The sequence below is a fragment of the Triticum aestivum genome, chromosome 2A (assembly GCF_018294505.1).
Source record: "Triticum aestivum cultivar Chinese Spring chromosome 2A, IWGSC CS RefSeq v2.1, whole genome shotgun sequence".
Classification (NCBI taxonomy): domain Eukaryota; kingdom Viridiplantae; phylum Streptophyta; class Magnoliopsida; order Poales; family Poaceae; genus Triticum; species Triticum aestivum.
The window spans coordinates 296,987,021-297,009,077 of record NC_057797.1 but is presented as its reverse complement, the minus strand read 5'-3'; positions in this window follow the sequence as shown (position 1 = coordinate 297,009,077).

Here is a 22,057-nt window from a genome sequence, read left to right as displayed (position 1 = left end):
GTGCATGTAAAAATCTTTGTCATTTACTAGTGTTGATGCTTGCATGCAACGCGATAATGCATTGGTAAACACATTTTTTGTGAAGAATGAGAACATTAATTGAATACTTTTGCAGACTACGAAAACTATTCCACCGCCTGTATCTTGGTAAAAGTAGGTGAAAATTTTGAATCGAGCCATTTAAACTAGAAGGGAGGTAATAGTAGTACTCTAATACCTAACCTTGTTGTGATGACTCTTTTGCACATGGCACGCACCTAGACGAAGGAACTAGTCTGCATCGTGCAAATAAGTTTTTTCTAAAGTCAATGTACCACTACTTTGACCAAACTTATAGAAAAATATATCAATATTCACAATGTCCAATCAATATTTTATACTCATTATGAAATGTTGTTTCATAAAATATATATTTGGTATTGTAGATATTGATATTTTTTGTTTAAATTTGGTCAAAAACTTTGCAAATTTTGACTTGACATAAATCTTACGCGGAGTAAAAAACCAGAGGGAATATCATGCATGCGGAGTAGGGAAAAAATTGCTCATTTATAGTCGTACGAAGTCTCAAAGGGAGCGACCGCGCAAGGGAGGCAAAGGTCGTGGGAGGCGTGATATTTGACGGAATTAAGTGAACTTACATCCACGTGCCGGCATGGCGTGCGAACACGCAGAAGCTATACCGTCGGGCCTATGATATGGGCCTAGTAGACATGAAATCTAGTGGGTCCCGCATAGTACTTGAGAATGCTTTGGGGGCATGCAGCCGTTTATCCACCGGGAAAGCCAACCACCCCAACTGTTTTGCATGCCCTACTGGTCCCCGTCTTCTACCTTACAACAGTTCACTCCCAGTTGTCCCTTCCTTTCACATTACACCAGTTCAACTTCTCCTAACCCGCCTCCAAAATCCATGGCCTCCCAAATCTCCTTATCGCCGCTGAATACCAGGTTAGAACCATCAGCGGCGATGAGTTCATCATCATCTACACCCATAGATCCACGATGGTGAAATCATGCCTTTCTCACTTCCGACGCATGTTCCAAAGTTCAAAGGATGAGTGGGTCGCTGGGCTAAATGTTGAATACACCACAGTCTTGGAAAGCAAGAAGCTTCTGAAGGAGGCATAGAAGAAGAAGCCCACCATGATCCAGGTTTGCGTACATAACGTGTGCTTGGTCTACCACATATGCCTTCCAACATTAGGTGCCAGGAATTGGAGTTCTTCCTCAAGGAAAAAAGAGTGAAATTCATTACTATAGACTTCACAAATGATAGGATAGTCCCGGGTCGGATAGGCCTCGTTGTAGGCCAGCCTGGTGTCCTCCTCTCAGCCTTCAATGTTGACCCTAGCAGCAGCCATGATTGATCCCTCGTACGCTCAACTGAAGAAACCTCACCATGAGTTTCCTCGTGGATGGGAGTCGAAGACAATTGATGAAGATCACATCATGTATGCAACAACGGATGCCTACTGCCGGTGTCAAAACCAGCGGATCTCGGGTAGGGGGTCCTGAACTATGCGTCTAAGGCGGATGGTAATAGGAGGCAGGGGACACGATGTTTTACCCAGGTTCGGGCCCTCTTGATGGAGGTAAAACCCTACGTCCTGCTTGATTTATTCTTGATGATATGGGTATTACAAGAGTTGATCTACCACGAGATCAAAGAGGCTAAACCCTAGAAGCTAGCCTATGGTATGATTGTATGTTGTCCTACGGACTAAAACCCTCGGTTTATATAGACACCGGAGGGGCTAGGGTTACACAAGGTCGGTTACAAAGGAGGAGAAATACATATCCGTATTGCCTAGCTTACCTTCCACGCCAAGTAGAGTCCCATTCGGACACAAGATGAAGTCTTCAATCTTGTATCTTCATAGTCCAACATTCCGGCCAAAGGATATAGTCCGGTTGTCCGAAGACCCCTAATCCCGGACTCCCTCGGTAGCCCCTAAACCAGGCTTCAATGAAGACGAGTCCGACACGCAGTGTTGTATTTGGCATTGCAAGGCGGGTTCCTCCTCTGGATATACCACAGAAGAGTTCAAATAAAAGGATAGTGTCCGACCCTGCAAAATAAGTTCGACATACCTCCATAGAGAGAATAATATTTCCACAAATCTAATCTGCTGACACGTTTTGGCAACATGACATCATGCCATGGCTCAGCGATTATTCGAACCGTTTTTCTTTAACTAGCCCCGCACATAACGCGAGGCAGTTTCTTGACACGTCTTGTCAAAGCAGAGATAGTGTTCCCCTTATTACGGGATTCTCATCAATACGGGCGTGGGTAACCCAACCACGCATAGGACCCCTAAATTTTAGGTAAGTCCCAAACGGCCACGAGGAGGACGCTAGATATTCACCCTCTTTATAAAGGGCCAAGGATTTTACTTTTTTCCTCCCGTGCTCAATCAAATCCTTCCCCCGCCTCGAGTTCTAACACCCAAAGCCTAGGTCAGGTGCTTCGGATCTTCAATCATGTCTGGATCCAGCCTCCAGGGCCGGTGGATGCCCTCCTCCGTCATGGAAGAGGATATCAAGAAGTTGAGGGAGGCAAGATACCTAACCGCCGAAGTCTCACATCGGCTGCCCGCCCGAGGGAAGGTCGTCCCTACTCCTGAACCCAACGAAGACGTCGTGTTCATCTCCCACTTCCTCTAAGGACTAGGCCTCACTCTGGATCCCTTCATAAGGTGTTTGATGTTCTATTACGGGCTTGATTTCCACGATCTAGCTCCGGATTCCTTTCCCCAATCTCGGCATTTATTGTCGTATGTGAGGCCTTCCTCCACATTACCCCTCACTTCGGCCTGTGGCTCAAGACCTTTGATGTGAAGCTAAAGACGGTCGAGGGGCAGTATGCAGCGTGCGGAGGCAGATTAATAAGCAAGATTGCAGGAGCTCCATGGCCAAAAGGTTCCTTTCTAGAGGTCTCCGGATTATGGCAACGGGAGTGGTTCTACATCACCGCTCCTAGAAGTGCCAAGTGGGTAGCTTCCCCCACCTTTTGCTCGGGCCCTCCACCGCAACTGATGTCATGGATTAGCAGGGGGCTGAGCTGGGGTCCAGCCAAGGATGTGCCCATATTATAGAGCCGCATCCGAGATCTCTTCGAGGGAGATTTTAGTTTCGTTATGGTAGTGCAAGTCATGCTGGTTCGTCAAGTCCAGCCATGCAAACGACGGCCCTCCGCATGTGGGAGTTCAACCCAGAAGGACCGCACACTATTCAGAATTTCCTCGGCCTGACGCACTAGGAGATGTATAAATCATTCTTCGGACCCCAAATAGAGTGTTCGGATACTATCGAGGACGTGGGCCTGAGCAGCAACCGTACCGCCGACCAAGTAAGTAATCCTCTAGCCGAACACACCGTCTTTCATTTATCATGACATCATTTTGAGAAATCGCTCTTTGACCAGTACTGGCTAACAAAGATGAAGATGATTCGGTGTTCGGCCCCCCTTCTTGAGGGTTTGGACAATCTGGTACTGGAAAAGATGCTCGAGCTAGCACCTTGCACGGAGCCCTCAAAGGAAGATAAAGGGGGGAATAATGAGGGCGAAAGCGGGGCCCCATCGCTGCCAATTCCAACCAAGGGAATGAGCGTCCCCATGAGGGAGGGTAACCAAGGGGAAGATTCTGACCTTCTCTCGCTCCGGGGAAGGAAGAGGACTGCCTTTGGAGATCCAGAAACCAAGGTTTCCAAACGGGAAAGAAGTCTCCAATAGAGGGTCCTGCCTTGGGGGTGCTCTTGCCGTACAAAGTCCGCGCGGGGATGAGCCCTCTAATGAGCCGTAAGTGATCAAAAAATACTTAATAGTAAAGATATTCTACCTTACTTTCGAAGAAAATAACCGAATCATTTATCTTGCTGTTCGGATCTTAGCCCATCTCAATAGAGCTCGTCTTCAGGGGACCTTCTTCCGGAGATGATGGAGAGGGAAACGCCTCCCCCGGACTCGCCCGCTCAAGAAGCGGGCGACCTTGAAGTGTCGTCACGGAGGGCCTCTCCAAATCCAGCGAGGCCAGAATATAATCCTATAGTCACCCGAAGTCCCCAGCATCCGGCTCTTGAAGAGATTAAACAAAGGAGTCTGGCGCCGTCTGGTAAGCGGTCGGACGCACTGAGGGATCTGCTAAAAGCGAGTGACCATCTCGGAAGAACACCGTACGTTGATGGGTACGGTGATGGAAAGGATTTCATCCGCCGAAAGCGGGTTGCATGACGCCTTTATGAGTCTACTGACGGACTTTGAGGTACATAAAATGATATACATTTGTGATAGTACCGCACATTTTTAGGTGTGCCCTGTGTAGATAGTAGCCCCTGAGACTCTGGTTGTTGCCGAGAGCGGCGGCAAACAGAGGATCATAGTCCAATGTAATTACCAGACTGCTTATATGTGTAGGTGGTGGAAGCTCCGGTGGCTAGCCGGACTGATGAGTTTGCCGAACTAAAGCAGCAACTGGATGCGGCGCATGCCGACATCGAGTTTGTTAACAAGCGGCTTGATGAGGCAGAGGGTAAGTGATGTTTTCTGGTGAATGTCACATAGTAATAGCAGCATGATGCCAGTATCTTTAATATGTGTTGACTGCAGATGGAGCTGCCACCATGGAGACCCTTCGAGCGGAACTTGCCCGAGCCAACGAACAAGCAAGGAGTAGTAATGCGGTTGCTTTGAAGGCGGCCGAAGAGTTAAGAGCCGAGAAAGCCTCGCATTGCGAGAGCAAAGAGAAGATGGCCAAGATGGCTATAAAGTTAAAAGACACTACCGACCGTTGCCAGTTCCTTGAAGAAGAGAACCGAGCGAAGGCGACGGACCTCAAAAAGGCCACGATGGCGGCCAAAGACAGCCGCTCTGCCATGAGGGAAAAGAAGGAAGAGCAGCGTGAAGCTGGTGATATTGTGGCTGGGAAGCCCTTTTTGCTGCGAAGGAAGTTCGGAGATCTGCAGTATGCCCCTCTGGATCGACTGTGGAGTTCGGTAGACGCATATCTGGATTTGACGGCGAGTGCTGTCGATGCGGCCGAATAATTCCGAGATCAAACAGATCGTGAAGTGGACAAGCTATTTTGGTCGCAGTTTAACATTCCAGAGCATCCTCTTCCACTGACTGATCATCTTGCCAAATGGGCCGAACTCAATAGATTGTCTGGACTCGCCATGAGGTCCGTCGTAGATCATCTGTGGCCGGAAAAGCCGAAGCCAAACAACTATTTCCGCTTAGTGCAGCAGTTCCTTGGTGCGGTGTCGCGCATCAATACGATGAAGAGGTCGGCGTGCATAGAAGGCTCACGGATGGCCCTTGCCTGTGTCAAAGCATACTGGGCGGAGATGGATGCTACCACTGTTGCTGCGCAGGGTTCGGCCTTAGGCCGAGTGGCTGCCGAGCACTATTTTGAAGAAGTTCTTGAGGGTGCTCGTTTGATAGAGGCCTAGTCCTCGAAGAATATTATGTTTGAGTGACATGTATTCCCATTGTAAAAACAATGTTTTATTGAATTTATCAAGGCTGTATTTATACTTGTGCCCGAAAGTATTGTGATGCCTCATGTGCGGCCGTTTATGTATACATGTATATAACCTGAAAGATTGAAGTCGTCGGCTTCAGCCCCCATGCATATAATGCGGGGGTGTTCGCAGAAGACGCGTATTCACACTTAATCCAACGTCTTGGTCCTAATAAGGAGGTGATAGCGCAACGAACTAGGCAACCGGACTATAATGCTTTAACACTTTCACTTAGCCATAGGAGTTTGACAGTGGGGCTACTATATAGCCCCTGGTGGCTCCGCACTCACCGAATTCGGGGTGCGTACATGCCTGGCCGGGAAATGACCGTTTGTTAAGGCGGAGGAATTCTAAGATTGCGATAGGTCATCGAGTGGTTGACCAGTCTCGCGCTATATCATGACAGTCAGTTTTCGGCTTTCTCTACTGAGGTGCTCGTCCGGATGAACCAGGGCACAATCGCAGTAGTTCTCCTGGTGCCGCCTTAGCCGATAGAGCGGAACGTAAGGCAGCAAAACACAGGAGCCGGGCAAACCCAACATTTGACCAAAGACATGATTCGGAGTTGATGCATATAAGGCCAAACTCGCGACGCCGAACACTCCCTAAGGTATTCAGTCTTTATGGTGTAAACCGAGCCTAAACAGTGCCCTTTGTAAGAAGCCCCTAGTGTACAGGTACATGCATTGTTCTGGCATGGCCACATGCCAAGACGTCAGCATCCTTCTCAATTGTACTGAGAATCCGAGGGATGTGTATCAACAAGAGACAGTAAAAAAGGTTGACGCAGGGTATTAATCTAAAAAGAATCCTTTGAACGGGTCCCTGCTGCACGTCTGCGCCTGTGTCTCCGTTGTGTTGTATCCTGGACGGGTGTAGCACGATGGTCATCTGTAAAAGAGAGGAACTTAGGTGAAAAGTTGTTGTGCAAAAAGGTAGGTTTTAAGGAAACCATGTATAGTTCAAGATGAGTAAAAATTGCCACTTGTTTGCGCGCGTTGAGCCCCCTGTATTTGTAATAGGGGTGTGGTCATCAAACCTGTATGAATTACATATATCTGCGCCAGACTTGTCTAACCATGTCCATGGTATTGATGACCTATTGAATGCTTTAGTTGGTGAGGCCATTTTAGTGTGCGGCTGCCAAGGCAGCCGCACTCTCTTCGGCGCGCAGTGATCGCTCAATATTTCCATTTACTGTAATGATGCCACGTGGACCGGGCATCTTAAGCATGAGGGAAGCGTAATGCGGTATTGCGTTAAAGCTAGCGAAACCTTCGCGTCCAAGTAGTGCTTGATAGCCACTTTGGAATGGAGCAATGTGGAAGGTTAAATTATCACTATGGAAGTTGTCGGGGAAGCCGAATATAACCTCTAGTAGCATGGAGCCCGTGCAATGAGCCCCTGGGCCTGGCGTTACTCCTCTAAAGGTAGTATTGCTATGGCAAATTTTCATTGGGTCTATCCCCATTTTGCAGATTGTGTCCTGATATATCAGGTTTAAGCTGCTACCACCGTCCATCAGGACTCGTGTGAAGTGGTATCCATCAATTATTGGATCTAATACCAAGGCAGCCCATCCTGCGCTCCGGATACTTGCTAAGTAATCCTGTTGGTCGAAGGTGATCGGTTGAGACGGCCAGTGGCAGAACTGGGAGTGCCGCTTTGCTTCTCCCCTTTATCACGTGTAACACGTTTACTGTTTTGACTTCTGGTGGAAAATTCTTCTGTTCCCCAGTGTTTTTCTTGCGAGGATCATCCTCGTCTTTGCTTGGTGTATCCTGCCCCTTATGTTCGGCGTTGAGCTTGCCGGAGTGCTTGAAGACCCAACATTCTCTGCGGGTATGATTTGCAGGTTTATTGGGGGTGCTATGGATCTGACATATTTGGTCGAGAATTTTATTTAGGCCGGACAGTTCATCTCTGGCGCCTTTAGGGGGCGGCTTTTGCTGACCTGGCCGAGAGCTTCTGAATCCGGCGTTTACTGCCGTGCTCTTCGGGCTGTCTTCTTTATTCGGGCGCTTATTATTTTTGTTGCGTCGTGATTTCCCGTTTCCGTCTCTATCTTCGAATGTACTTGGGTCGCTGGTGCTGCATCGGGCTAGCCAGTTGTCCTCGCCCGCGCAAAAGCGGGTCATGAGGCTTGTTAATGATGCTATTGTTCTCGGCTTTTCTTGGCCGAGGTGTCTGGCGAGCCATTCGTCTCGGACGATGTGCTTAAAGGCTGCCAAGGCTTCGGCATCCGGACAGTCGACTATTTGGTTCTTTTTAGTAAGAAACCTATTCCAAAGCTTTCGGGCTGACTCTCCGGGCCGTTGAGTTATAGGACTCAAATCGTCCGCATCCGGAGGTCGGACATAAGTCCCTTGAAAATTCACCTGAAAAGCGTCTTCGAGCTCTTCCCAATTTCCAATGGAGCTTTTGGGGAGGCTTTTAAGCTAGTGCCGAGCTAGCCCTTTGAGGTTGAGGGGTAATTATTTGATGGCGTGGAGATCATCTCCTCGAGCCATATGGATATGGAGGATATAGTCCTCAATCCAGACCCAGGGTATGTTGTTCCGTCGTATGCCTCTATGTTTACGGGTTTGAATCCCTCTAGAAATTCATGGTCCAGCACCTCATCGGTGAAACATAGGGGGTGTGCGTCACCCCTGTATCTAGGTGTACCGTGGTGTTCGGATGTTTGTTGTGTTGCATCTTATACCGGAGCGCGCTTGTGTGGTCCATAAATGGATCTAGTTGCGCCGTCCTTTTGATGCGAGCCCTCGCGTGGATCGCGTATTGGCTCATGTGCGACGTTGTTCGCCGCTCTATGTTGGCCGTGAGGTTGTCTATCTAGCCGGATGGCCATTTTAATTTTTGGTTGCGGGGGATCTAAGGCCTCCTCATCAAATTCAGGTAGCAACTTCCGCTTCGGGTAGCTCTTGGTGTGGCGGTTACCGCCGTACTTCACCGCTGTGTTGAGTACTTTACTCCATCTGATTCTGAGTGTGTCTTGCGCAGCCTTGAGCCTTTGCTTCTGCTTTTTTAGACTCCTTGCGGTGGCAACAAGCCTTTGATGGGCATTCTGTTGCCGCGGGTGTCTGTCTGGTCTGATGTCGCCCGGATTATTATCTTTGACAGAGTCGGGTTGTTTCATTTGATTCTCCTTGTTGCCGTGGTCCGGCGATTGTTCACCCTGCTCTAACGCTGGGTCTATATGATCGTTGTTTTTGCCGAGGCGGGATTTGGGGCGGCGCTTACGCCGCCGCTTTGACTGCTTCTCGAGGGGACAACCCTTTGTTGCGTCCTGCCGTTCCTCGTCGTCGTTTTCTTTTGGTGTGTCCACCATGTATACGTCATGTGATGAACAGGGCAGTGGTTCCTATTCATCTCCTGCATCGTCGTCCATACCGTTGATGTTTTCGGAGTTGAAGTTGAGCATGTCGGTTAAATCGTCGACAGTGGCTACAAAGTGGGTGGTGGGTGGGTGGCGAATTTCTTCGTCATCCGCATCCCAATCCCGCCGGACATAGTTCGGCCAGGATACTCCTGACAAGGAGAGAGACCTTAATGAGTTCAGTACGTCACCGAATGGTGAGTGCTGAAAAATATCCGCGGAGGTAAACTCCATGATTGGAGCCCAATCGGATTCAATAGGAACGGGCGCAGGCGGTTCGGAGTCCGTGGCCGGAGAAGGATCCGGCAGTTTGGAAACAAGACTCTCGTGAAGGGTAAGGTTGATATTCGGCTCGATCACCGCTAAGGATACGGCCTCCGTGACGGGGTCTATCCAGCCGTCCATGGATGGCGCAACTAGCTCCGAATTGAGGCTTGGAGCGACTATCAGTGCGATCTCCTGAATATGGTCCAATGGCAGAGCTAAATCGTACCCATTGTGACCGCGTGCCGCACAAGGCCGGGGCTCGAATCCGTCGAAGATCAAGTCTCCGCGGGCATCGGCCGTGCAATTTAAGCTTCCAAACCTGACCTGGTGGCCAGGGGCGTAACTTTCGATCTTCTCCAGATGGCCAAGCGAGTTGGCCCGCAGTGCGAAGCCGCCGAACACAAAGATCTGTTCGGGGAGAAAAGTCTCACCCTGGACTGCATCGCTATCGATGAGCCATCAGGCCTAACAGCGATGACACAGAGGAACTGTTAATAAAAGCACCAATGTCGGTGTCAAAACCGGCGGATCTCGGGTAGGGGGTCCCGAACTGTGCGTCTAAGGCGGATGGTAATAGGAGGCAGGGGACACGATGTTTTACCCAGGTTCGGGCCCTCTTGATGGAGGTAAAACCCTACGTCCTGCTTGATTTATTCTTGATGATATGGGTATTACAAGAGTTGATCTACCACGAGATCGGAGAGGCTAAACCCTAGAAGCTAGCCTATGGTATGATTGTATGTTGTCCTACGGACTAAAACCCTCCGGTTTATAAGCACCGTAGAGGGTTAGGGTTACGCAAGGTCGGTTACAAAGGAGGAGATATACATATTTGTATTGCCTAGCTTGCCTTCCATGCCAAGTAGAGTCCCATCCAGACACGAGACGAAGTCTTCAATCTTGTATCTTCAAGGTCCAACAGTCCGGCTGTCCGGAGACCCCTAATCCCGGACTCCCTGACCTACCTTTGTTTAAATATCTACAACGGTTGGATGAAGAAGCAGAGCCCACTGTTCGGTTCAAGCAAATAAGCGTCGACGAAGAGGAAGAGGAAGAGGGATGAGGACAAAGTCAAGGGCATGGACTCGGACTCCGAGTAAGGTGGCAATGCCGGGACAAGGACGAAGTCAAGGACGTGGACTCGGACTCCGAGTAAGGTGGCAGTGCTGTCGCTCATGCTGGTTCTACTGTATTGTCAAGCGGACTAGTTGCTTAGTTTTATTTCAGGTGTGTGTTGTGCTGAGCCCCTAACAAAACTATTATTATGTTCTTTCTCATTATTTGAACTCCTTAGTACGTAAAGTAGTACTAGTATGTCTTACTATTGTTCTTCTTGTAGTTGGTACTACTGCTCATATCTTCGCATTCCTACTGTGCTTAATACATACAAGTAGTATAATTTGGGTTAGTCGATTTGTGAAAGAAGTTCGACGGAGCGAAGGAAGAAGATGGTAGAGAAGCTACCCCAGTATGTATATTAGGGTGGCAGGGTGCCCATGATCTATCTTATTAGTGTTGGGTGTGGAATGCAGTTCACAGGAAAAAATGGATCATGCCCGGGGTTAAAGGGATGGCGGGGGTCGGGGAGTATGGCGGTGTCAGGCGGTTCAGGGGAGGGCGGGGCGGCGGCAAGCGATTATGTGTGTGGCGGGCTGGCGGCTCGATGCCTGAGAGAGAAGATGAATAGTGCATCAATTATGGAGGTTGAAGAAGCCCTTCTAGCCATCCATGTTGCATCCCACGGCTCACAAGAGTAGACTGACCCAAATTGTTCCTTCAGATTGTAGGATCCATGTGGCATTCAAGGTCTCGAAGGTAGATTCTGCGTTCGCACCCGGTTTGGGGGCTCGGCGCGAGCGCGACCGGCTTCCACCACGACAGCCACCATGGGCGCCTCCTCCGCACGGGCGGAGACAACAATTAAATGCTAGCTCCTCCTCGCCAGCGTGCTGGAGCACGCGCTCATCCTCCTCTTTGTACGCTGCGGGCATAGACGTGGCTCCACTAGGTGCTCGCGTGCTTGGCAGCGTGGCAGCATCACGAGGAGGGACTGCAAACGACGTGAGCGGGCGAGCCTTTGGCTTCATGGCACAGGGATGGCGGGGACACGACAGTGATGGACGAGAGATGGTCAGCCGGAGCAGGCGGGCGCCGACATGTGCAACTGCGGCGGCAGCATATTGATGAGCGCGCGTATGGGAGCTTAGTTCAGTTTTATATAGGGTTGGTCAAACATAAAAGAACACCGTACTATTACACGTAAACATTAGACGGAGGCATCTCTTATACTACCATATTAGTTAGCAGAACATCAATACGGAATCATGTGCAAGCGCATGCACCACAGCCGCGCGTTCGATCGAACGGTGCGTCACGCTTGAAGCACATCCACCTAACCTTTTTTTGTGTGTGAAAACAATCCCCGAATATTACTCTACTTTTTTTTCCTGGAAAAGTTCTTCACGCTACAATATTTCCATATATTTGAACTTCGCTTCAGTTCATGCTTATTTGGATTTGGACATTTTAGGTGTGCCGCTACAATATTTCCATATATTTGAATTTAGCTTCAGTTCGTGCTTATTTGGATTTGGACGTTTTAGGTGTGCCCTAGTTTTTTAATACTGATTCTGTGTGTGTGACTGAGAGAGAACACGTGTATGTGACCATATGTGTGTTGTGTCATAAGGGCAATGTGGAACGGTGTGCGTGTGATAGAGACATAGAGAGGTGTGAATGTGCAAATGATCATGCATGAGTGAGACATAGAGAGAAGCCGATACGTTGTGTATACATGCATCAATGCACACATTTTGACACCCTCACCCGGCCCCTGTCGACCTCAAGGCCCGCACGTCGTTATCTATCTCGCACGCACAATCTCTGCGTGAAAACCATATTTAGCATGTAGCTTTCCATCACATACACACATTATATCCATAGGTTTGATTTATCTCAATATCACACACACACACACACACACACACACACACACACACTACACACACACTCCCCCACCCCGAGCACACAATTCATCCCCATCCAAGGTTATATGGAGACCACTCTCGCTTGTGCTTCTTTGCACCCCAGCATGCACACCACCTCAATCTTCAAAGAGGGCATATAGGAGAGCAAACATGGCGACCACACTGCACTAGAGAATGCGGGGCCATTTGGAAGCAGGATGATGTGACGACGCCTGACTGACTCCTCCCCCGTCTCTCCCACACAAAATTATCAATCCCTCAACCCACGAGATCCTTCCCCTCTCTTCCATGTTTTCCAGTTCTCGCATCAAACCCGTTGTCTCTTCTCCTTCCACGTGTACAAAATCTGGACGCACACGCATCTCACGTATATTACATGTCTCCATCTTTACCAGACCTAACTTCTTCCTCTCTCTCTCTCTCATTAGGTTTGTATCCCACTGTCTCGCCCACATACATACAATCTTTCCCGCCCTATCTGCTCCGTCTTCACAAGATCTCTCTACACATTTCATTCACACATTGAGATGTATTCAAAATGTTGCTTTTATAATGGATCATGTAGAGTTTATGGTTGGTTTTGTTGCATCCTACAAAGTAATAACTATGAAATGCACTTAGATTTTCATTTGACTGGGATTACGTGAGTTTGAGCATATTGTGAAGTAGTATAGACCTCGTATACATCTTGGAATTCAACAATGATTCTAACTACTAAATTGTATAAACCATTATATTCGAAGTCAGTAGCCTAACATATTTATTTTACGACTAAAACAAATGATTAATTCCACTACAAACTAAGAAAACAAATGTGTACTCCCTCCGTTTTTATTGAAGTCCGCGTATTAGCATTGGTCAAAGTCAAGTTTGGTAAACCCTCACAAAGTTCATAACAAAAAGTATTAATATATACAATAACAAATAAATACGATTAGGTTGGTCAAACTTTAGGAAGTTTGACTTCGGTCAAACCTAATATGCAGAGTTAATAAAAATGGAGGGAGTACTAGTAGTTACTAGTACTACTAACTACTAGTACTACTCGCTAGTTGCTTAGCCCAATTACCCAACACGCCAAACAGGGAGTTCCGTGTTACAAAATTTTGAGTTGGTGGGAAAATCTCCCACGACCCTGATTCGAGCAGTGCGAAGTTACCATCATACCCTTCAGAACAGGCATATGAATGATGGTTGGTCGGGGGCTGTTTTGGTAACTTCAGGTTCACCCTACCCAGCCAACCCCACCTCGGCACCCAGAGTTGTACACCTGAATACTCCCCATTTTCTATCCCCACTGCAAAATAGACTTCTCCACGACAACACAACCTTCACGCTCCTTGCTTTCTACATCGGCACACTCGTGCACCGCAGTGCATCTGCCTCATCGATGATGTCGTACACTGCACTAGAGCCGGTCCACCGTCGTCGTCGTACACAGAGCCTCTTCCCCGGCACCATCTTCCATGGTCTCGGATCTGCTTCCCGGAAGCCGACGCCAAGCGCAGAAGCACCACCGTCATGGACAATGAACTGACTCCCGTTGCCGACCATGATGTACAAAGGCCGCCGCGACCGTGATACTCCTCCTCGATTAGTAATTTGTGTATTGAATCTCTTAGCAGTACATGTGCAGTTCAAATTTTGTTCATACCTACCCTTCAAATTTCCTGGTTGCTATTGTTCCCGTAAAAGTAATTGGTTATGGATTGCATTGTCCATTATAATATCACCTTGTAGTTGTGAGTCGCTCTTGTATTGCGTTGTGCTTGGGTAGGTTCTTCGTCTGCAACCAGTAGTGTGGCAAATGATGGAATTTTTTTAGAACTAGCAAGATGCCCATGCGTTGCACAGAACATCAAGATGCATTTTTATGAGTAGTTTATCTTGTGGGAGATAAGCATGAACGAGGCAAGGCCTTATCTGTAAATGTGGAGAGAGGTGCGGGTATCTTTTGTAAAATTGTCATAGTTTGCTTTCTATCCGTCAGCTATAGATCAGATGGTCTATATTACAAGATGGTAGGCACACGATCATCACCAACTCGGTATTAGAAGAGTATATATATGTATAATATATAAGAGTATTTTATATTTCATAAGAGTAGTAGAGATAGTAGATAGTAGATATATAATATATACTAGCACATATGCCCGTGCGATGCAACGGGAGAGATATTTCTTTGCCGGAAGCAATGGGAGAGATAATTGATGTGTCCACCAAAAAGATCACCATAACATGTCAAAGAAAAACGATCAGCATAGCGATGTGATAGAGAGAGGTGTTGTGGACTTCTCGCGGGTCATGTTTGTCCTGTGAGATCTTCATAGTGGTGGGATTAGTCGGTGTGCCGGCAACCATCTAACTTGTGCCTTTTTTTTCTCCGGGTCTGCCTCTGTGTCGGGGTTGTGTCTACCTCCTCATTTGGTAGCTACATGGCGACCTTCGGGGCACGGTAGTTTCGACCATTCTCTCTTATGATTGCGTAACAGGATGAATTACTAATTGTAGCGCATAAATCATGTTTCATTAGCATATTTAGCACATCACCAGACACCAATGTCCCTTCTATGTGAAAACATGAACCTTTTAAAATAACTTGAAAACTTTTGAATTTGTGATTGGTTTTTAAAAAGGAAACACATTTTGAACATTCAGATTTTTTTTAAATGTGTTTCTTTAAACTCGGTCATTATTCTGAATTTGCGAACATTGCACCAAAACAAGAATATTTTTCATACTTCAAACATTTTTAAAATGATTTTTTTGGAAAATCTCAAATAACTTTGGAAAACACAAGAAAAAAATGGAACGTGTATAAAAATATATACCAATTTTGGAATGAGAACATTTTTTGTATTTCAAACATTTTTCAAAACATAATATATTTTCAAATTTTCGACATTTTTAAAAAAAATCCAATTTTCATAATCTGAACTTTTTTGAAAATTTTGAATTTATGAGAAAAGGAGAAGGAAAAATAAATTTGAAAGGAAAAAGACAAAAGAAACGGGAAAAAAAGAAAAATACAAACATAACATAGACCAAAAGGAAGAAAACAGTTCACGCAAGCTTGGGGGCCCTATGCGGATTTGTGACTATTTTAGAATGAGAGCAAAGATTTAATGTTCCGAATTTTTTTCAAAATGAAATATATTTCATAAATTTTCAAATCAGAATATATTTCAAAATTCAAAAATTTCTAGTATTATGAACTTTTTTGAAAATTTTAAATTTACAAAAAAGGGAGAAAGAAAAATAAGCTTGAAAGAACAAAAGAGAAAAGAAATAAGAAAGAAAAAGATATAGAAACGGAAAAAAGTTTCTAAATATATACAACAAAATTTGAATCGTTCAAAATAACAAGAACATTTTTTGAATTTGTGATTTCTTTTGAAAAAGGAAAAACATTTTGAACACTCAGAACAATTTTTTAAAATGTTTTCTTTAACATCGGACATTATCCTGAATTTGCGAATATTTCACCAAAAAGAGAATATTGTTCATATTTGGAACATTTTTTAAATGCTTTTTTTTGGAAAACCCGAAAAACTTTGGAAAGACAAAGAAAAATGGAACATTTAAAAAACATATGTACCAATTTTGGAATGAGAACAAAATTTTAATATTCTGAACATTTTTCAAAAAAAATATTTTAAAACTTTGGATCTTTTTAAAAAATCGAGTTTTTCTAATAATATGAACTCTTCCGATTTTTTTTGAATTTATGAAAAAGGGAGAAAGAAAAATAAACTTGAAAGGAAATAAGACAAAAGAAATGGGAAAGAAAAAAAGAAAGAAATGGAAAAAGAAAAATAGAAACATAACACGGAACCAGAAAAAATAGTTCAGCCCAGCTAGGGGGCCCTGTGCGAATTTTTAAATATTTGATGCTTAGTGCGATTAATAGGAGTTTTCCAGTTGCATGGGCACAAAATTAATAGAGATTGCTAGTATTTGATGTTCACTTCAATATAACAAAGAAAAAGAAAACGGGTCAGCCCAGCTTGGTGGCCATGTGCGAATTTGCTGCTATTTGACGCTCACTGCAATAAATAGAGTTTTGCTACTTACGTGGTGTCGGTGTACTAGAGTAGGGGTACCCTAGTATCCCGAACTTGTGCACGGGCAGTCGCAGCGTCCCGCGGCAAGGCTTGCTGGGTGACCGCCAAGGTCCTCCGTGGTTCCTTTGGAGCCATTCAAGAACAAAGTATCCAAGCCAAGGAGACAAGACCCCAGCAAGAGGAGCTTGCCGGGAAGGCCAGCCAAGGCACCTCAAGACCCCGGCAAGAGGAGCTTGCCGGGAAGGCCAACCAAGGCACTTCAAGGAACTTGCCGCGACGCGCCGTGCGTCGCGGCAAGGCCCGGTGAGCGACAAGCTCCGGACGCGACAAGACAACAACCGCGGCAAGGCGCTTGCCGTGGCAAACCACCACTCTGTGCCCGCGCTCCAGCACATCCACCAACGTGTCGCTCTGGGACCCTTCCAAGCGTACGTGGCGGGAGGCTGTGCAGCCAGGGGTGCGCGGTGGCAAGCGGCGCTGACAAGATTGCCATCGTGGCGAGCGGTGGCGTCCCTGACGGTCCCTTTTGCACGGTTTAGGGGACGCAGACAGGCATTTAATGCCTTTGTCCCCTGCCATCAGGGTTAGGTATGATACACTATAGCAGGTAGCTGTACGTACCGCAGCACCTTTCCATTTTTACCCTTGTCTATGTTGCCACCTGTCGGTGACCCCTTGAGCATATAAAAGGAGGCCCATGCGCAATGTAGAGGGGGTTAGCTGATTAGGAGGAAGAGACCATTCACGCTCGGTCTAGTTAGCTGCTGGTGTGTACTATAGCACTCCGCGCTCCCGAGCAAGAACTCAATACAAACCACAAAGCAGGAGTAGGGTTTTACGCATCTGTGCGGCCCGAACCTGGGTAAACTGCTCGTGTGCTTCGCCTCGATCCGCTCTTTGTGTGACCTCTGCCCCCGCCGAACCAAAAGGGACTCGGTCCGCCGGTCCTATAGGTGTTCGTGGATCAATCCCCCGACATCTTTGGCGCGCCAGGTAGGGGGGCGTCGAGGTTGTGTGAACCAGATCCGGCATTCACGTGAGCTAGATCTTCATCATCTTCATCGACATGCCGCCGAAGAAGAAGGCTTCGGAGGCTACTCCGTCCGCCCCACCACCGCCGTAGCAAACGGCTGATGAGGCGGACGTTGGCGGAAGAACGGGCATCGGCGAGGGAGCTCACGGTGCTGCTAGGACCAAGGACAAGGCTGCGCTGCCCATCGGCGGTGTGGCCGGCTCCCACAATGACCGGGCGCACTCCAAGACCTCGGCGTCCGTGCATGCACCGCGCCCATCTAAGGAGGCGCGGGACCGGTAGCGTCATGGTACTCACGGTACCATGTGTTTGCTGGACCAAGATCGAGCTGGTGGATCTCGGAGTGCTCAAGACCAGCATGCACGCCAGCATGCTGGCACGAGCGAGGCACGGTCGCCTGGACGGGATACTGCTCCTTCTAACATAGTTAGAAGTCCGAGCATATCTTGCTCCTCACACCGTTCGCCACCGCCACCCGCCACTCCAGCAGAAGCTTTGGCGCGAGCTCAACTGCTCCTGGACTACCCTCCAACGGCAGACAAGATCGACGACTGGAGGGCCACCATTCAGAATCTCATCGGCTTCGCCAACGGCGACACTCAACGGCAGCCAAGCACGTCGCAGCCGCAGCAAGTCAGCCAGGCACGAGCCGGTGGCGACAAGACCGGTGGGGGTGCAACCACTGTGCACTCTCCGCCCCGAAGGCCAAGATCGCCGACTCACCGGATCCACCTCGACAGCGACTCCACCGCGTCATCAGATCCACGAGCTCGTCGCGATCAGCGCCAAGTTCTTCACAAAGGACAGCAAGAAGACGCTCGTACTCGCATCGAGCGCCAAAGAGAAGCGCGACGTCAATCAGACCAGCGCGCTGGGCCCTCTGTTGACATGCATGCGCGAGGGGAACCAGGCGGCTTGCCGTACGCGGTAGGTTGCCCTGCGTTTACTCGTGAGCTGCGGCAAGTCCAGTGGCCCAGCACGAAGAATTTCAAGCCAGACGTACCAGAGAAGTACGACGGCAAGTCGCATCCGTCGGAGTTCCTCGGCATCTACACCATCGCGGTGCAGGCTGCCGGGGGGCGGGGTGACAAGATCCTTGCCAACTACTTCCCGCTGGTGCTCAAGCCCAACGTCAGGTCCTGGCTCATGCATTTGCCGGACAACTCCATATCCTCCTGGGCAGACCTATGCCATCAGTTTGTCGGCGCCTTTACAGGCGGCCACAAACCTCATGGCCAAGAGAGTGACCTTCATCTGCTCGCCCAGAAGGAAGGAGAGCCCCTGCGCAAGTACATTCAGAGATTCAGCCGTGTACAACATAACATCCCAGATGTCCACCCTGTCGCGGTCATCAGCGTGTTCCATCAGAACGTGCGTAACCGCAGGATGCGGGAGGAGATGGCGATGTGCAAGATCAGAGACGTCAGTGAGCTGTATGCCCTGGCCGACAAGTGTGCACGTGCTGAGGAAGGGAGGAAACTCCCCGGAGAAAATACAGGAGCAGAAGGATCTGACAGCGAGGATGCTACCCCAGCAAAGAAAAACCGGCGGCGGAAGAACAGGAAGAAGAAAGGCAAAGATGTGCTAGTCGTTGAGCAGTCCGGCAACGAAGGTGGCGCCAACAAAGCCAAAGTTGGTAGCTCCGGCAAGGAGATTGCCGCATGCACCAACTGCCAGGCTGTGGCGGTCACCGACAAGCAGGATGGCACCGACAAGCAGTACTGCAAGATCCACCACACCAAGGGCCATGACCTCCAGAGCTGCAAGAAGGTCGAGCAGCTTGTCCAGCAGCAAAAGGCTAAATACGAGCGACGCGACAAGGAGAGGGCCCAAGGTGGCACTGGAGAATCCGGCAAGAAGCGCGCCGGCCGGGGAGGACACCGCAGCAAGGCCAAGTAGCGCCAAGGAGATAGACCTCCCCGCGGCCGTGACAAGGATGAAGATGACGACAACGACAAAGACATGGATGATGTCGAGACCAGTGAGCAGGAGTTCTAGAAAGCCACAGAGGTCTTGTGCATTGACGGTGGTGCTTCCCTGCATACTTCGCACCGCCAACTCAAGCAGTGGGTGCGGGAAGTCAATGCGGCAGAACCACCCGTCGAATCACACAAACCTCTGAAATGGTCCAACACGCCTATCATCTTTGATATTGAGGACCACCCTGATCGCACAACTGCGATCGGGTGCTTGCCGATGTTGGTTTCACCAACTATCCGCAACCTCAAGGTCACTAAGATGCTAGTTGATGGCGGGGCCGGCTTGAACCTGATCTCCTCCGCTGTACTCCAGAAACTCCAGATCCCTGACAACGAGCTCGAAGAGACCGGCACATTCCAAGGAATCAACCCGGGAAGGAGCAAGCTGAAGGGGAAGGTCACGTTGCCAGTAACATTTGGCAGCGAGGTGAACTTCAGGACTGAGAGGGTCACTTTTGACGTTGCTGATATTCCATTGCCTTACAATGGGATACTCGGCCGTCCAGCGCTCGCCAAGTTCATGGCAGCCTCTCATTATGCATACAACATGCTGAAGATGCCAGGCCCGATAAGCGTCATATCTGTCCCCGGCGACAAGAAGGATGCTCTTATCTGCGCAGACAAGATCTACCGGGAAGCGGCGGCCGCAACAGATTGCAAGTCACTTGCCGTTGAAGCTCCCGGGGGGAAGAAGAAGACCAAGTCCGGCAAGAGTTCTGATGCCCACTCCGGCAAGCGCACCTCTTCGGAGTGCTGCATTGCCGTCGAAAACGCACCATCGAGCTCCACCGGCAAGTGTAAGAAGACAATGGCAGCTCCGCCAGAGACGAAGAAGGTGTCCGCCAAGGAGGACGGCACTGGTGGTACCTTCACCATTAGTGCCCTCTCGACCCTAAATAGGAAAGCGCGCTCATTGCTTTCCTGCGGGCGAATGTCGATGTGTTTGCGTGGCAGCCGTCTGACATCCCCGGTGTTCCCAGGAAAGTAATTGAGCACCATCTTGTCGTTTGTCCTCATGCGCGGACCGTCAAGCAGAAGGTCAGGAAACAAGCAGTGGAGCGCCAAGAATTCATCGCAGAAGAGATCAAGAAGTTGGAAGCAGCAGGCCTTGTCAGAGGAGTGCTCCATCCTACGTGGTTGGCCAATCCTGTAGTCGTGCGCAAGGCGAACGGGAAATGGAGACTTTGTATCGACTTTACCGATGTTAACAAAGCTTGTCCCAAAGACCCATTTCCTTTACCGCACATTGACCAGATTGTTGACTCCACGGCTGGATGTGACTTACTTTCATTTCTTGACGCATATTCAGGATACCATCAGATCTTCATGGCAGAAGAGGATGAGGAGAAGACCGCATTTATCACTCCATGTGGCACGTACTGTTTCATACGGATGCCTTTCGGTTTGAAAAATGCTGGTTCAAAATTTGCAAGAGTAGTCCATGTCGCTCTTGAGCCACAAATACACAGAAATGTGGAAGCCTACGTGGATGACATAGTGGTCAAGAGCAAAGACAAAGCAACTCTGATTCAAGATTTAGATGAGACCTTTGCAAATCTGCACAAGATCAGCCTCAAGCTCAACCCAGAGAAGTGTGTGTTTGGAGTTCCCTCCGGCAAGATTCTCGGGTTCTTCGTGTCTCAGCGGGGAATTGAAGCCAATCCCGACAAGATCAAGGCCATTGAGCAGATTGAAGCACCAAAACGCGTCAAGGATGTACAAAGACTTGCCGGTTGCGTGGCTGCTCTCAGCAGGTTTACCTCTAGGTCTGCTGAGCGCGCCCTTCCGTTTTTCAAACTATTGAAAAAGGCAGGTCCAATGAAATGGACTCCGGAAGCGGAGGCTGCGCTGCAAGACTTGAAGAGATACCTGTCCTCCGCTCCAACACTTGTCGCACCTAAGCCACAAGAGAAGTTGTTGCTGTATATAGCGGCAACCAATCAAGTGGTTAGTGCTGCGTCAGTGGCAGAGAGGGAGGCAGATGATAAGCCAGCAACCATGGCAGGCGCATCCAGCGACGAGCAGGGGGCTTCCCCGACAAGCTCTGGTCCCGACAAGGTTGGATCTGCCCAGACACGCGAGGAGATACAGAAGAGAATGGTGCAGCGCCCAGTTTACTTTGTCAGTTCCCTTCTACAGGGGTCTAGGTCAAGGTACTCTGGCGTGCAGAAATTGCTTTTCGGCCTTCTTATGGCCTCGAGAAAGCTGCGCCATTATTTCCAAGCACATGAGATCACAGTTGTCACTCGCTTTCCGCTGAAGAGGATACTACAGAATCCAGAAGCAACAGGCAGGATTGTTGAGTGGGCACTGGAACTGTCAAGCTTTGGCCTCAAGTTTGAGAGTTCTTCAACTATCCAAAGCAGAGCATTGGCAGAATTCATAGCAGAATGGACGCCAACACCAGATGAAGAAATTCCAGAAACGAGCATCCCCGTCGAAGAAGCAAGCAAAGAGTGGCTGATGTACTTTGATGGTGCCTTTTCGCTGCAAGGCACCGGCGCTGGCGTGCTGCTTGTCACACCCACCGGAGAGCACCTCAAGTACATAGTCCAGATGCATTTTCCCAAGGAGCAAGCAACAAACAATACTGCAGAGTATGAAGGCTTGCTTGCCGGTCTCAGGATCGTGGCAGACCTTGGGATCAAGAAGCTCATTGTCAGGGGTGACTCGCAGCTTGTCATCCGCCAAGTGAACAAGAGCTACCAGAGTCCGTTGATGGAAGCTTACGTCGACGAAGTGAGAAAGCTAGAAGAGCACTTTGACGACCCACAGATGGAACATGTTCCAAGAGCTCAGAACGCCATTGCCGATGGCCTGTC